We start from the raw sequence: 14615 nt of genomic DNA, 5'->3' as shown, positions 1-14615 counted from the left end.
ATGTATAGGGATACAACAAAAAACAGCATTAAACAGCGAAAAGCTTATATATATATATATATATATATATATATATATATATATATATATATATATATATATATATATATATATATATATATATATATATATATATATATATATATATACTGTATATAAATACACATGTATATATATATATATATATATATATATATATATATATATATATATATATACGATTATTGATGAAATCTCCAAAACCAGTCAGAATGTCACAATAAATAAATTGTAAATCATGTAAACGTTTTAGTTTGCCACCTCGTTATTCAATCTTTATATTAATACCAGGGTTGTTGAGCAAAAGTTCAGATGAGAGAGAGAGAGAGAGAGAGAGAGAGAGAGAGAGAGAGAGAGAGAGAGAGAGAGAGAGAGAGATAAAAAAAAAACTGAAAATACAAAATCAGGTGAAAGCGCTAAAATTGTATTATTTACTCGAAAACTTATTTCATATTTAGTGGAGGGCAGCTGATTTATCCGTAATGAGGAATTTTACACAAGCAACATTGCTTGTGTTAAAATACACTGTCACAAAACAGCAAAGTAAAGACTATCGTCTCGTAAAAATCAAAGAAAGCAGCATTCCAAAGCCAGTTTCTTTTTCTTAGAATTCGCAAGAACTGACACATAATCCGATGGGACACAACCTGCGGCTTCCATGATAATCCACCTGCAGTGTTGTCCTTTTCTCTGGACGAAGATAATAATCGTCACCAGTCTCATGACAGACCTTTATTCGTTTAAGTCTGACCAGAGCTCCGTTACTCTTATAATGACACACAAATAAATTTTAAATTTATTTAGCATAGATCTTAACACTATTCAGTTCGATGACATAATTAGTCACGCATAATTTAAAGCGAATTTTTCAGCACGACCATCGTTCCCTGAGTCATATCTCACCTTGGCAACACATTCGAACATTTATTGCTATCCTTGCCAGACACCGCTGGTAGTAAGCGTTCAGTTTTCCCAAATACGACGCTAAATTAATTAAAAGTAATAATCATAATCAAAATAAAAGCAAAATCTTGAATAAGTCTACTTAGTATGTGTCTTTTGCCACGAGCAAGCTCATGTTATATTTGCAGAAAAATGGCAACGTTCCACAGCCGTGACGTCATCATGACGTCAAGGTGAGTCATCCCTCCAAACGGAAACTTGCTCATTCCGAGAATCGACACATACCTAAGGTTTGTTCAGAGTTTTATTTAACCACATCATTAAGAATTTTACGCGTACATGAAGAACGTTGACATGGCCTCCAGTAATTCAATGGGAAAGTTAACAGGAAGGCGACATTTACAAAACATACCATGTTCCATTCGAAATTCACAACGGACGCTGATTCATCTGTCGTTTGTATTGGAATGTGATAGATTCCATGTGATGGTATGTAGGCCACGACTGACAACCAGTCAAAACCGCAATAGACTCAGTTTTCAACAAACATCTCATGCAAAAATTGAAGAATGCTGCAACCCTTCGGACTCGCCGGGTCTTCATTGCCACCTGCTTATCCACGTGAATGCCTTTGGAAAACTTTCAGTGACGTTTGTAAATCAGGTGATAAGGAAGATATGAAATTAAAGATAACGCAAATTATATAATCGTGCACAGTGATTAGAAAAGTATGTATAAATACAGTTGGTGCACATTTTTTTAACTAGAAAGATTTTCAAGGAAAACAAAGTTCTCTCTTCCTCTCCTCGCAGCCATAAAAATATTATATATATATATACTATATATATATATATATATATATATATATATATATATAATATATATATATATAGTATATATGTGTACATATATATATATATATATATATATATATATATATATATATATAATTAATCCCTCACCATATAAACACATACACACACACACACATATATATATGTGTGTGTGTGTGTGTTTATATTTTGGGTGGTGAGAGATATTAGATATAATTAATATTATATATATATATATATATATATATATATATATATATATATATAAATAATTATATAATATCTCTCACCACCCAAAATACAAATGCAGTCATAAGAACTTCATTTCTTCAATACTTTCTTCCGCCCGCGTTGTTATCAACGGCCATGAGCATGCGTACACGAACACACAAAAATACAAACAACCAAACGCCAGAACGTACAGCGGCTAAGTTCATCGGTCGACCAATCAGGAGCTGTTGCTAAAATCCGCGTTGACATCATATCTGACACAGAGTTGCGTGAATGGAGAAACTCGGCTGGTCTTCAATGGTGCTAGTTGGTCTTTTAAAAATCTCTCTCTCTCTCTCTCTCTCTCTCTCTCTCTCTCTCTCTCTCTCAGCACTTGGATTTATCGTAACTTAAGGCCATGTAATAAGATCCAGAGTTCTTTATCCACATCAAAGATATTTGTTCATTTTTCACCTGGGGGCTGAAGTAGCAGGCGTTTGCAGTAAGGAGAAATTCTATGACGCCTGTTAATTTTTCAAGGCCTGCCAGTTTTGCTTCCATTACTACTATTACTACTGCAACTACAAAATTATTGCACCCATCGTGAAAATACTGAATATCATTAATATCGTTTTAGTTTGAAGTCACAGTAATATGTCACTAAATCTATGAACTGTCTTATTCAGAGGAGTTTTGTTTAGCTAAGTGTGGGCACTCGGTAAAATTAAATTTCATTCTGAAAATTTCATGCCTCATTACATTCATGCAAGGTTAACAGCGTGCGCGTACTTACAAGGAAGGCCACTTTAAGATAGTGAATATTAACGCTCTCCAGTGGCTCTGTTTTGTTTATTTCAGACCCATTCATTTGCTTCCCGCTTGTTTCGGATTTTGTTCATTACTTATGTTTTATGTTCTAGTTGATCGGTGTCCATTTCATCACTAAAATTTTACAATAGATCTGCAATTTAATGGTAAAATGGGCCTTAAAATAAGTGTTGCAGCACTGATTTTGCTTAGACTATACAAAACGATTTGACTTAGTAATAAATTATTCTTCTCCTTCATTAGTCAGTCTCGCAAATAGCCGTGCAAATTACAAGTCTGATATTTAGCTGCATCAAACAGGACTTTTGCGTCCAAAGTGCCGTTCCTGTGACCAAAAAGGGAGGTAATAAATGCACAAGACGTATAACCAAACTCTTATAAACATAAATGGAATCCAACTTTAAAAAGTGTTTTTCTTTTTAGTACAGACGGCTTACAAATAACAAATAAGCAAAAAGCTTTACACTCATGGTTGCATGTTTCCTCACATGAATTTACAGAAAACCTCGCTGGCAGGAAGGAAAAAATAGGTTTTGGTCAGTAACCTGGATTCTGAGTCACATGACAACACAAATCATCACACTTTGTGAAAACCCAAAGCAACAAGGACGCTAAAAATTCGAACAGCTACAGAAAGAACGTGTTTGAAACGGAACATTTTTTTCATCGAACTTTAATTCTTCACCTTACTTTTGTTTTAATGTGTTCAGAATTTCATGAACTGAATGGAAAAGAAAATTTAGAAAGGCCATGCGCTGGGACCTATGAGGTCATTCTGCACTGAAAGGGAAATTAAGAGTAAAAAGGTTTGAAAGGTGTAACAAAAGGAAAACCTCGTAGTGGCACTATAAAACAATTGTTAGGAGAGGGTAGAAAGCAAGATTGATGAAATAGAATATGAACAGAGGTACTGAAGAAGGAATGAAAGGGGTTGTACTGTAGCTAGGGCCGAAGGGATGCTGCAAAGAACCTTAAGTAATGCCTACAAAGTATACCTTAGTTTAACCAGACCACTGAGCTGGTTAACAGCTCTCCTAGAGAGGGCTGGCCCGAAGGATTAGACTTATTTTACGTGGCTAAGAACCAAGTGGTTAACTAGCAACGGGACCTGCAGCTTATTGTGGAATCCCAACCACATTATGCCGAGAAATGAATTTCTATCACCAGAAATAAATTCCTCTAATTCTTCATTGCCGGTAGGAGACTCGAACTCGGGCCTAGAAGAGTGCTAGCCGAGAACTCTACCGACTCGTCCATCGAGGAACTTTGTAATGCCTACAGTGCACCGTAGGAGGTGCACTGACAGCACTAGGCCCCCTACGGAAACAGATACAGAAAGAACATGCTCGAAACGGAACTAGTTTCAGCGAACTTTAATTCTTCGCCCTGGTATATATCCTTACTTTTATTGTCGTTTGTTCAGAATTTCACGAATGCATTGGTTAAGCCTCTTTGAAGAAAGCAATATCAACATGACTAAATTCCTGATAATATGCAAATGCTTGCTGTGTCATAAATTTGCCGTTTGCTGTGAAGTCAGCTGAATAAGGATTTGTATAAAGAGAACAACAAGGGCGGAGGCAATATAAGCAAAAGTTCTTGTATTGGCCAGCTTCCTGAACCTTTAGTCTTCCTCATTTTGGTCCTTTATTCATTACCCACAGTATTTTATCTTGCTGACAGATCACCATTTTTAAATGAGGTTTTACAAGGATACAAACATTTCCTTCCAATAATAACAGCCTTGATGACTTCCCAGTTAATAAATTCACACAAAGACAGACAAACACACACACACACACACACACACACACAGAGAGAGAGAGAGAGAGAGAGAGAGAGAGAGAGAGAGAGAGAGAGAGAGAGAGAGAGAGAGAGAGATTTAAAAAGACAAACTGGCGCCAGTAAGCACCGGCCTAGTTTCCCCATTCACGCGACTCTGTGTCAAGTATGATGTCAAAGCGGATTTTAGCAACAGTCCCTGACTGGCTGACCGGTGAACGTTGATACTGCATGTTGATATGCATGTATCTGAATTTTTATTCATCATTGTTCATCATACGCATATACATGGCCGTTGATAAAAATATATACTTAAGAGATTACTGAAGAAAAGAAATGAAGACCTTTTAACTGCATTCACAGCTTTCTGCAAATCTGTTTCAGTGAAGCTTGTAAGCTTTATGGTTAAACTCACTGTACGGTAGCCAAATTATAAAAATAAAAAATAAATAAATAAATGAACTATCTACGCTACAGTCTATTGCTGCATCATCGCAAAATGAATTTACAATTTCATTCATTTTCAGTTTGCATTCATTTTCAATTTTCTCTTTTCATACGTTGTTTGAAAATTCTTTCACCAGTATCTGTATTCTTTTCTTTTATCACTAACTTACGCTGTATCATTCACATCCCATTTTATCGATTCACTCTTAAATACCAGTTAGAATTAAAGTAGATGTAATCTTTTACTACTCATGCAAATGTTTATGGTTCTTGCAAGTGGCATTTCCTTTACATATCTTACTACCATTAAAAATATTAGGGATGTGAGAAAAAATACATCCTCGTCTGATATGCACTTTAGTAACAAACCGCGTATCTACGAAACGTCTAACACTCTCAGTGAATTACTTTCACCACCATGCATCCTCAGCACCCTATATATCACATCTCTATATATCATTTCTGTAATAAACCTTTCTGCGCCCATTAATGCCACATAAGGCTTTTTCCAATACACTCAAAGTTTCATAATAATGTTTTCGAACAAAATTCGAACAACATGAAATCCACCCCGTATATACCAAAGCTGCTCTTTTCCTGCCAGAACACCTGCAATCTGTCTTATTTCTCCAACAAAACTACACAATACACTATCCCAGCACACTAGTAGGTAATGTTTTGCCCCTATATTACCTACGGTTACATCTCGTCTTACCTACGGTTACATCTCGTGGCTTACCTTCTGATAGAGATGGACGATTACTCCTTTCACCCGTTGGAGAGCATCGTTTTTATGCTGGAAGTTACACAATCAGTATGAGTTGGACCTGCCAGCAACATTGGTCATGCTCATGAGTTGCTGCAGAAATGAGCAGCGATGCTTCAGGTTTAATGGAGAATGCTGTAGTTCCGCCTGGGATATAAACAAAAAAGTAAAATTTTACTCTAGTACTCCTAAACTGCCTTGATTGATGTGTGCATATATATATATATATATATATATATATATATATATATATATATATATATATATATATATATATATATATATAAATTATATAAAATTAAATTAATATATCTAGTTGTAACATATTCTTAGGGTATTTGTTCCAGAACAAAACTGACAGTAATTACCTGTTTCCAGGTGACTATTAACAGGTTTTTTAATAGCCTGATCCACTGGTATGCGACTAAAAGGTTACTGGTACCTAGGTGCCTCCCTGTAGAATGCGCTGGTGGGCTTGTGGACGACTACTGACACTGGCCATCTCACAGCAGTTCACACACAGGTACCTGGAATAAATTATGCTTGTCGTAAAGAAGAAGTAACCAGCTACAAGTATGAATTCTAGTATGGGCTGATAAGAGCAAAGCAGTATCTCTTACTGCTTCCTTCTTTTTCTGTATACGCAACCTAGTATTCAACTCCCTAAGTACGAAGTAAAAGATGCTTGGTACAAACTGACTAAGGACTTCTACAAGCTGTCAGTATGTAATTACATCACCGGTAAGTGTTCTGAATCCCTACAGCAGCAATATACGACTGGCAGGAATAACTGTTTCCAAGCATAATCATAGAAGCTGTCTCGGCTAAGTGACTGAACAGTGCACTTTTTTTTTTTCTTGGTCCCAATTTGTGAATCTCTAAGGGTCAGCAAATTAATGAATGCCTGGAGTGGTTCTGGTTATCTGGTATGGTCAGAGTTCAGTTCATTAGGATGCGGGAGCTTGGAATTTTATCCAATCCCTATGGTCTGTCCTCGCAGAGGGTTAATAGAGCATGTTTCAAAGATGGTCTCTTACCCAAATAATAATTACAATAATAATGGCAACGGTGATGATACACTGGACATAACTTGTAACAACAGGTTCAAATGTACACAAAATACTTCGAACAGGCAATATTACAACTCTTGATCTGGTGCCACAATATCAGGTTTCGCAAAAATAATCTTACCAGATGGGTAAGGTTGAAATGAGCGTAATAGCTCATACGTGTTTGCATGCATACACCAGGGAATACGTTGGTCAAGAGCGTGGTACTCTCATCCACCGACCTACAAGAGTTGACTAACAGCCACATAAATGACTCATTGCCTAGATCAACGAGAGCACGAAGGGATTTAACTGGAAAATCCCTAAAGAGCCCGTCTCTCCTGGGAAACGAACCTGAGCCCATTTGTTGTTGAGGTATCAAGATCATTAGATGACATGAGGCATGTGTCTTTTATAATGTTAAATAAAGCAATATAAATTTGCATTTTTAACCAGAGTCAACTTAACTTAGGTACAATGGATACAAAAACCATGGTATGACAATGAATCTATGTCTAAAAGAGTCTGATCATTTGAAAATAAAGTTTTAAAAATATTATAAGTCCGATAGTAAGATAGAATTATAAATGATATCGTAAGAGAAATTCCGAGTTTTCTGTAAAGACACTGATGAAAGGGGATGGTTTGGAAGTGTCCTTTAAACAACCCCTGGGAGAATTGTGAGCGTCAGACGGGCTCCTGTGAGGACCAGAAAAGTTCGAAGACCAAGACTTGCTTGGATAAGAATCGAGAAGGGTAGCTGGAGATGACTAGATATTTGTGGAAGATGTTGAGTAGGTGTATTCGTTCCTTCGTTGAACAGTCAGTTATTCACTTTCAAAAACACATATATTATTTTATAATGTATATCCAGGTACAGGGCTTAGATATGTTCCTTACTGGAATCTTAGTCCTTATAACAAAATTCTACCTTGAAAATACAGTGATTAATGCAAAATGTTGTCTTGGCAAATTATCACTAGTTTGATGGATTTATATAATTAGCTGAAATATACGAATAAAATAAACCTACCCAGCAGTAATACAGTACAAGGGCGTTTGTAATAACAAACGTTGATCAAAGCATATAGGCTATTTGATAAGAATTCAGATACAAAGAATTTCCAGAAAAGAAGGCTTCTACAGAAAATTAAGTTTCAATAAAAAAAAAAACACAAGGCAGATGAATAAGCGTATAAAGGCAAAAATAATGCCGAAAATATCACTTTAATCGCGTAATGTTTCCATTATGATATTTTCGCGCAAGAAACGGGTAGAATTTCGTTAGCCTTACCAGTACTACCATTTTCTATATATAGCAGTGGTGTAAAGAAAATGTTAACATTCCTTCTTAAAGGGAAGACCACTGGTTTCTCACGAGCTTTTAGCGACTTTTGGCTTCGTTTTTTTTTTTTTTTTAATTTCTAGTCAAGATTTGATACGGAGCTCTACATCAAGAGAAGACTAATCTCTTGGCTATCTATTGGTCCAATGGCAATCAGCAATAAGTAACACAATTTAAAGTTTGACCTAGACAAAACTTTAGTTCCTTTAGACTACGGCCGGACGTTTTAAAGGCTTTCGTTCACCCATGATTAAGGTAACCATTAAAGGTTTCAAAAATATATAGTGAATGCTTTTCGTAAACGTTTTCATCATACTTATAGTCGTTTGAATCTGGTATAAAAGCTTAATTTATGAACCTGTAATCTAACTGTAATTACACACAGAACACGCATTAAACAAACCGTAACTTGGACCGCAAAACGGTTTCATGTGCAATCGGAACGTTTGCAGGTGGAATTTCCGGTAAAAAAAAATAAAGCAGGCTCTAAGGAGGGAAATTTGAGAAGGTTAAGAAAAAAAAAAGATAATAATAGTTAATGGGATCACAAGTGAGATACTGGAGTTGGGTGGTAATTGCGTGACTGAGTGTTTGACCAGGATTTGTAAGGTTTGCCTGGATAATGGAAAGGTTCAGAAGAAATGTGAAGGAAAACAACTGTTCTATTGTACAAGATTAAAATGAGGAAGGCGACAAAGAATTAACAGGGATATAGTTTACTTAAGAAGGTGCATAAAGTGTGGGATTGGACTGGGAATAGAATGTATGGATCAAATGTGTATAATTTATACAGCAGTTGTGTAAGAAAACTCTGTGGGGGTAAAATGTCTTCATGGTTGGAGTGATGCAAAAAGTCAGTGACAGGATATTATTTTGACAAATGTAAAGTCATGGGATAAGAAAAGGAGTTATGCATGCGGAATTATTTATCCATACTGATGAAACGGCACTGATCGGGCACTGTGAAGTGGAAGGAATGGATTATAGAGTTTGGGCCAAAGGTCAAGCACCGGGAGCTATGAGGTCATTCTGCGCTGGAAAGGAAATTGGGAGTAGGTAGGTTTGAAAGGTGTAACGGGAGGAAAACCTCGCAGTTGCATTATGAAATAACTATTAGGAGAGGGTGGTTAGCAAGATGTAAGAAAGCTAATATGAACGGAGATACAGTAAAAGGAATGAAAGGGGTTGTGCAGCTAGGGCCGAAGGGACGCTGCAAAGAACCTTTAAGTAATGCCTACAGCGCATCGCACGAGATGAAACAGTACTGAGTGGGCATAATGAAGAGAAACTTCACAAACTAGTGAAATATTTTGAAAACGTTGACAAGAGAATGTTGAGAGTAAATGTGGGAAGAGTGGGCCATGAAGACAGTTGAACCCAGGAAGCAGAAGCAGTGATGCTAATAGTGGTGAAGGAAAAACGGATTGGCTGATCTGCATAATTATTTCTATATGATGAGAGAACAGGTGAGTCACACAATTGGTGGAGCAAAGAAGGCAGCAGAGTTCCAGCCTAATATGAAAAGGGAAGTCAGTGGGAGTATATAAAAACTACTGAACTACTCCTCTAAGATTTTACTATTAGTAACAAAAAATTATAAATAAAAATAATAAACCTCAATCGAGAACATGATTAGTAATTAAACATCAAATAAACAATAATAAGAACCCATGGAAAAGAATTATACCAAGCAATTGTGATAAAATATCAGACAACCAAAATTATTACCATAAAGCCATATAATAATCATATATAAATTAAAATGCTAATAATAAGAACTCGCGAATAGGAATAACAAGCAATAATGGAAAATGAATGATACCCAAAATAAACTCCGCCTATGGCACTTATTGAAAATTACCTGGAGATGTTTCTTTTTTGATGCGCCATTGTATAAATTATAGATAGCATAAGGCAGTTACATTGAAAGAGATATTTTTTACGGGCCTATTAGTCATACATGCTCTACTTGCTCTACGTGGGCAGTCAGAAGAATGGTTGAAGCAGTGTTAACTGTCGAAACCTGGACATTCATTGTGATGGGCCTTATCCCCCCCTTTTAACCCATGATACTTCATACCATTCCTCAGTCTGAATGGTCTACTGTCTCTTTCCCCTCTTCTGCCTCTTCACTTGCTGGCCTATTCAGATTCTGCCCATGGGCCAGTCTAAGGAGAGAGAAAGAAACTTGTTTTGAAGTGATGGGTTGTAGCAATAGGGCACAAAATATTCTTTTAAAGTTATTGGAGCTCTCTCACATATACAAACTATCTCTTACAAGTACCAAACAGTAACAGGGTTGGGGTGATTACTGGCATAGCATACGCATAATATATATGAATGGAAGGGCCTCACTTGGTCATACTATACTATATAACCAAACCTTCACTAAGTGGTCATGCTTGAAACATCATACATTCCCACTACAATCATCCTTGTTATTTGCAGTTAGATTTGTCCACGTGAAAGGGCAAGGAACAGATTCAAGTACAAATTAAAACAAGCAAAGGTTGTTCCAAAATATGTCAAATATAGTGGAATCTAGCAAGCACTAAGATAAGGTAGGTAAGGAAATGTGAAGTACGTGATGAACGGTAGGATGGTAAAATTAAAGCATTATTTAGTCTACCTCGGATACAGGCTGTATCCTGAAGGTCTAAAAGTACTTGTTGGAGATATCCCTCAGTGGAAAAAGGATAGGACAGAACAGTATTTCCATTTGCATCTGACAAAATTGCTTAATAGTGGAGGCGCTTTAAATAGTGTAAATATAGGAAGGGCTCCGGCCTCACAAATTGTAATCACTGTTAAGCCAAGCTCTTCTCCAAAGTATACTTCCTCTTCATTACTTCTCAGTCCAGAAGACAACCAACTCCTTTTTGTGTTCTGCTTCATTTACTGTAATCCAGACTTACATGATACTATTTTTGACAGCTCTCATGACCATGTCTGAGATACAGGAAAATGACAGAGAGGCCACTTTCGTGTTTGTTAGTAATATCAATCATCACCACAGGGAGTGGTTGAATTTCTGCTTCTCCAACTATTTGTGATCGCCCAAGAGCTCTTGATTTTCCTTCTGAATCTGGGAGTGAAGAAATTGCGTATAAATGTGGCCAGGCACAAATCTAATATTTGGGAAGATCTAGTATGCACTAATTTCCCTCCCCCACCCCTTGTACCATTAGTATGAGTTCTCCTGCTGGAACATCTACTTATGCTTCGGTTTCTTTAGTGATTAAAACCTTTCACTGAGCAGTTTATTCTGGTTCTCATTCTCAGCAAAGTGTATATTCCACTTACAAAACTGAAAATTTTTCATTTTTCTATGTAATAGTTTTTTTTATAATTTCTTTAAACACTGTACAAGATTTTCAGGGCTGAACATTATTTTAGTTTACAAGTTGCCCACTATATAATATAAAAAAGTTAGAAGTGGAGGATAAGATGAGAAAATTTAAAATACTTTGATCTTGGTTGCGAAACTAGCATCCTTTTAGTACTCTGTCAATGTATGACATTCATTTTTCACATTGGCAAGATTTCTTGTACTCTCTATGTGCGTTTGCTATACAAAAAATATGTAATAATAGAAAATTGGCTTCTATATACAGAGGTTACATGAAGGGGAAAACTGGAAGACATACAAAATTCTTTGTTTTTTATACCATTTTAAGTAACATTAATCATTATTTTCTGTACACCATCAATACATTTCACATTAATTATCCACACTGGCAATGGTTCTAGCATACCTAATACGTTAGATGTACTTCAAGACAAAGAATGACACCAAGAGGTGGCTTCTTTATACACTAGTTGCAAAGGTATACAGTTTACTCCTTTTATATTCTCCTTCACCTCATTTTTTTGCCAATTTTTTGGTTCAACGGTATGAATCCCATAAAAAGCAGTAAATTACTTTTTCCCTGTATGAACTGCTCTCAAACCTGGTGTTTCTAATATGAAGCTACTTTCACTAAAATAACTATCGATGGTGGGTATGTGACTTAACCCCATCACAATATCAACTACGACAGCTTTTATATCCAGAGAAGTTAGAACTGTTACTGGTGGTACCTTGATTTCTTAGGTGAAGGCTGCTTGCTAGCTATCATAAAATATAAATACAGTATTAGTTTGAGTCTTTGGCAACATGAATCATATATATTTCCTCAGGAAAAAAATTTAACATGGGATTCACTTGGAGTCAAGTTTTTTAATCCAATTACCTTATTTAGGTCAGTATACTTTCTCATAATGATAACACATCGGCATCGACCTTTGTAACTCGAAAAAACCACAAATTGGGGAACAAATGTATGCAAAAGGACATACAGTTTCGGAACGTCATGTTCCTTCTTCAGTGTGCATGTGCTTTTGAATAACCTCTCATATTATCAACCTGTTTGGAACTATTACCCTAGGATACAACATTAAATATCATCTTCATTTCACTTTGCCAGATCACCAAAACTCGTAATCAGACCGAATCTGGAATATATATTTCCTTAATTTTTTCATGTGAAACTTGGTGAGGAGTTATGACATCAAAAGCCTCAAAATAAAATGTGGCTTGATTTTAGTACAATCGAGTAAAAAAATAGAATGTGGCTTGATTTGAGTAAAATCGAGTAAGCATTCTGATCACGAATGTAAACAAATATCTGTTCTCGGTAAACGAAATAACTTGCCAAGTTTTTTGCCAACCCGAAGTAAATATTATTTTGCATGACAAAAACATATACTGTAATGATAAAACTAATTATTTATCATAATTTCGGGGTCGCGTATCATCACAAAACCAAGAAGCCAGTCATTAGGTAGCCTAAGCGGTATTAGTTTATAAGTTGCCAATACATGATATGCAATTGTAACCTATATATATTTTTGAAAAGACCTCTTATCAAATTACGACTTATAAGGTATGACAATACTTGTCCCCCACCTCCATCCATAGCTAATATGGCAAAATTGTAACCAGTAAACAACCCTAGTTACGTGGTAGTATTTTCTATTGGCAACATAAAATTTTACTGCCTAGGCTATACAGCAGCTTAGATATGTAAACAAAACTTCACTCTTGATAACGCGGCCGCCTTGTCGAGAATTACGTTAATCCTACGAAAAATATAGTTTTATACGGCAAAAATATATCTTGCCATCATAAGTCATAATTATATATCATGTATGGAACTTTACATAACATGAAAATACCGAAAACCTACCAAATTCTGTTGTTGTGGATCCTCCTTGGTGTACTTTCGGCTACTATTTCATACAAATGTCAATAGATGGCGGTAGTAGACGGCCAAATCCATCGTCTGCATAGGATACAAGCTAATTTTGGGGGGCGTCGGAGTCAAGATACTCTATTAATCCTGGTCGGAGTAAGGTTATTTTCTCCCGTGGGCATTCCTTCCGGTCCTTAGCCGCAACTTCTTTCAGTCCGTGTACTTTACCTCCATTCATAGTGTCTTTCTCCCATCTTACTTTCCACCCTCTCCTAACAATTTTACGTAGCGCAAATGCGAGGGTTTCCTCCTGTTACAACTTAAATATCCTTTCAGTGCTGAGTGACCTCATCGGTCCCGGTGTTTACCCTTTGGCCTAAATTTTGTATTCAAATCCAACGTCGTTTTTCGCAATGAAGTAGTTAACTCTAGCGCGATTAAATTCATCCATCGCAGTGAAAGGAGTTAAACCGAAGAAGCTACCCGTGATGTGGCCTACTCAAGTGTAGGCTAATACTGAATCTCATGTAGACTGGAATGGAATTTTGTGTGATCATTGGCTTCTGATCTGGTTACAGCAAAATAACATGAGACTATTGTTACTTTACTGTTTACTGCTTGTTGGCTTTTTTCTGAGGTCCCACTCATCCGAAGGCTCTCTGCGAGACCTGCAGACTCTGTTCATCATATCATAGACATAATAATGTAAACACATTCTTGAATTTTTCCATTATTTTACGGAGTACTCCATTTTAGCAGTCAATTTCATTGTCATAGAGCTCAGAAAAAGAAGTCTTCTTCTTGAACGAATTGATGTCTTCAGTCCTCCTTATTGTGTAATCTTGGAGCGGCAAATTTAAGGCTTTAGAGCCCACATTCGAATTGTGTCTTGCCTGGAATAACTTGAGTCCATGTGTAGCTATTCGTATGTTGACTCCATCCTTTGGATGTATTTATACGCAGTCATTCAAACATTTTGGACACCTAGCCTTGGTATATCTTGGTGAGTCAATACAAATACTTTTAACATTATCTAGCTTTAACAGGGAGCCAATGCAGCTCAAACAATACAGGTGTAATCCTTGACACGGTACAACCAGTGCTGCTCGTTTTCCGTTTCAAAAATTCCGCCATTTTCTTCCTAAGGTAAACAAAGGTCAGTATTGAGTACTATATGGT

At 36.4% G+C, this 14615-nt stretch overlaps 1 protein-coding gene across 1 annotated transcript in view; it reads right to left on the bottom strand.

The window, feature by feature from the left end:
- Srp68 (signal recognition particle 68) overlaps window positions 1-14353 on the bottom strand; it is a 249126-nt gene extending 234773 nt beyond the window's left edge. The window contains exons 1-3 of the mRNA XM_067116131.1: window positions 13431-14353; window positions 6177-6335; window positions 5782-5955 (exon numbers count right to left, since the gene is read on the bottom strand). The gene's annotated coding sequence lies outside the window, so the exon portion shown is untranslated. The remainder of the gene's footprint in view (window positions 1-5781; window positions 5956-6176; window positions 6336-13430) is intronic.
- Window positions 14354-14615: the final 262 nt, after the last annotated feature.

Source organism: Macrobrachium rosenbergii, chromosome 14, assembly GCF_040412425.1.
Source record: "Macrobrachium rosenbergii isolate ZJJX-2024 chromosome 14, ASM4041242v1, whole genome shotgun sequence".
NCBI classification, from domain to species: Eukaryota; Metazoa; Arthropoda; class Malacostraca; order Decapoda; family Palaemonidae; genus Macrobrachium; species Macrobrachium rosenbergii.
This window is presented reverse-complemented; position numbering and strand designations above follow the sequence as displayed.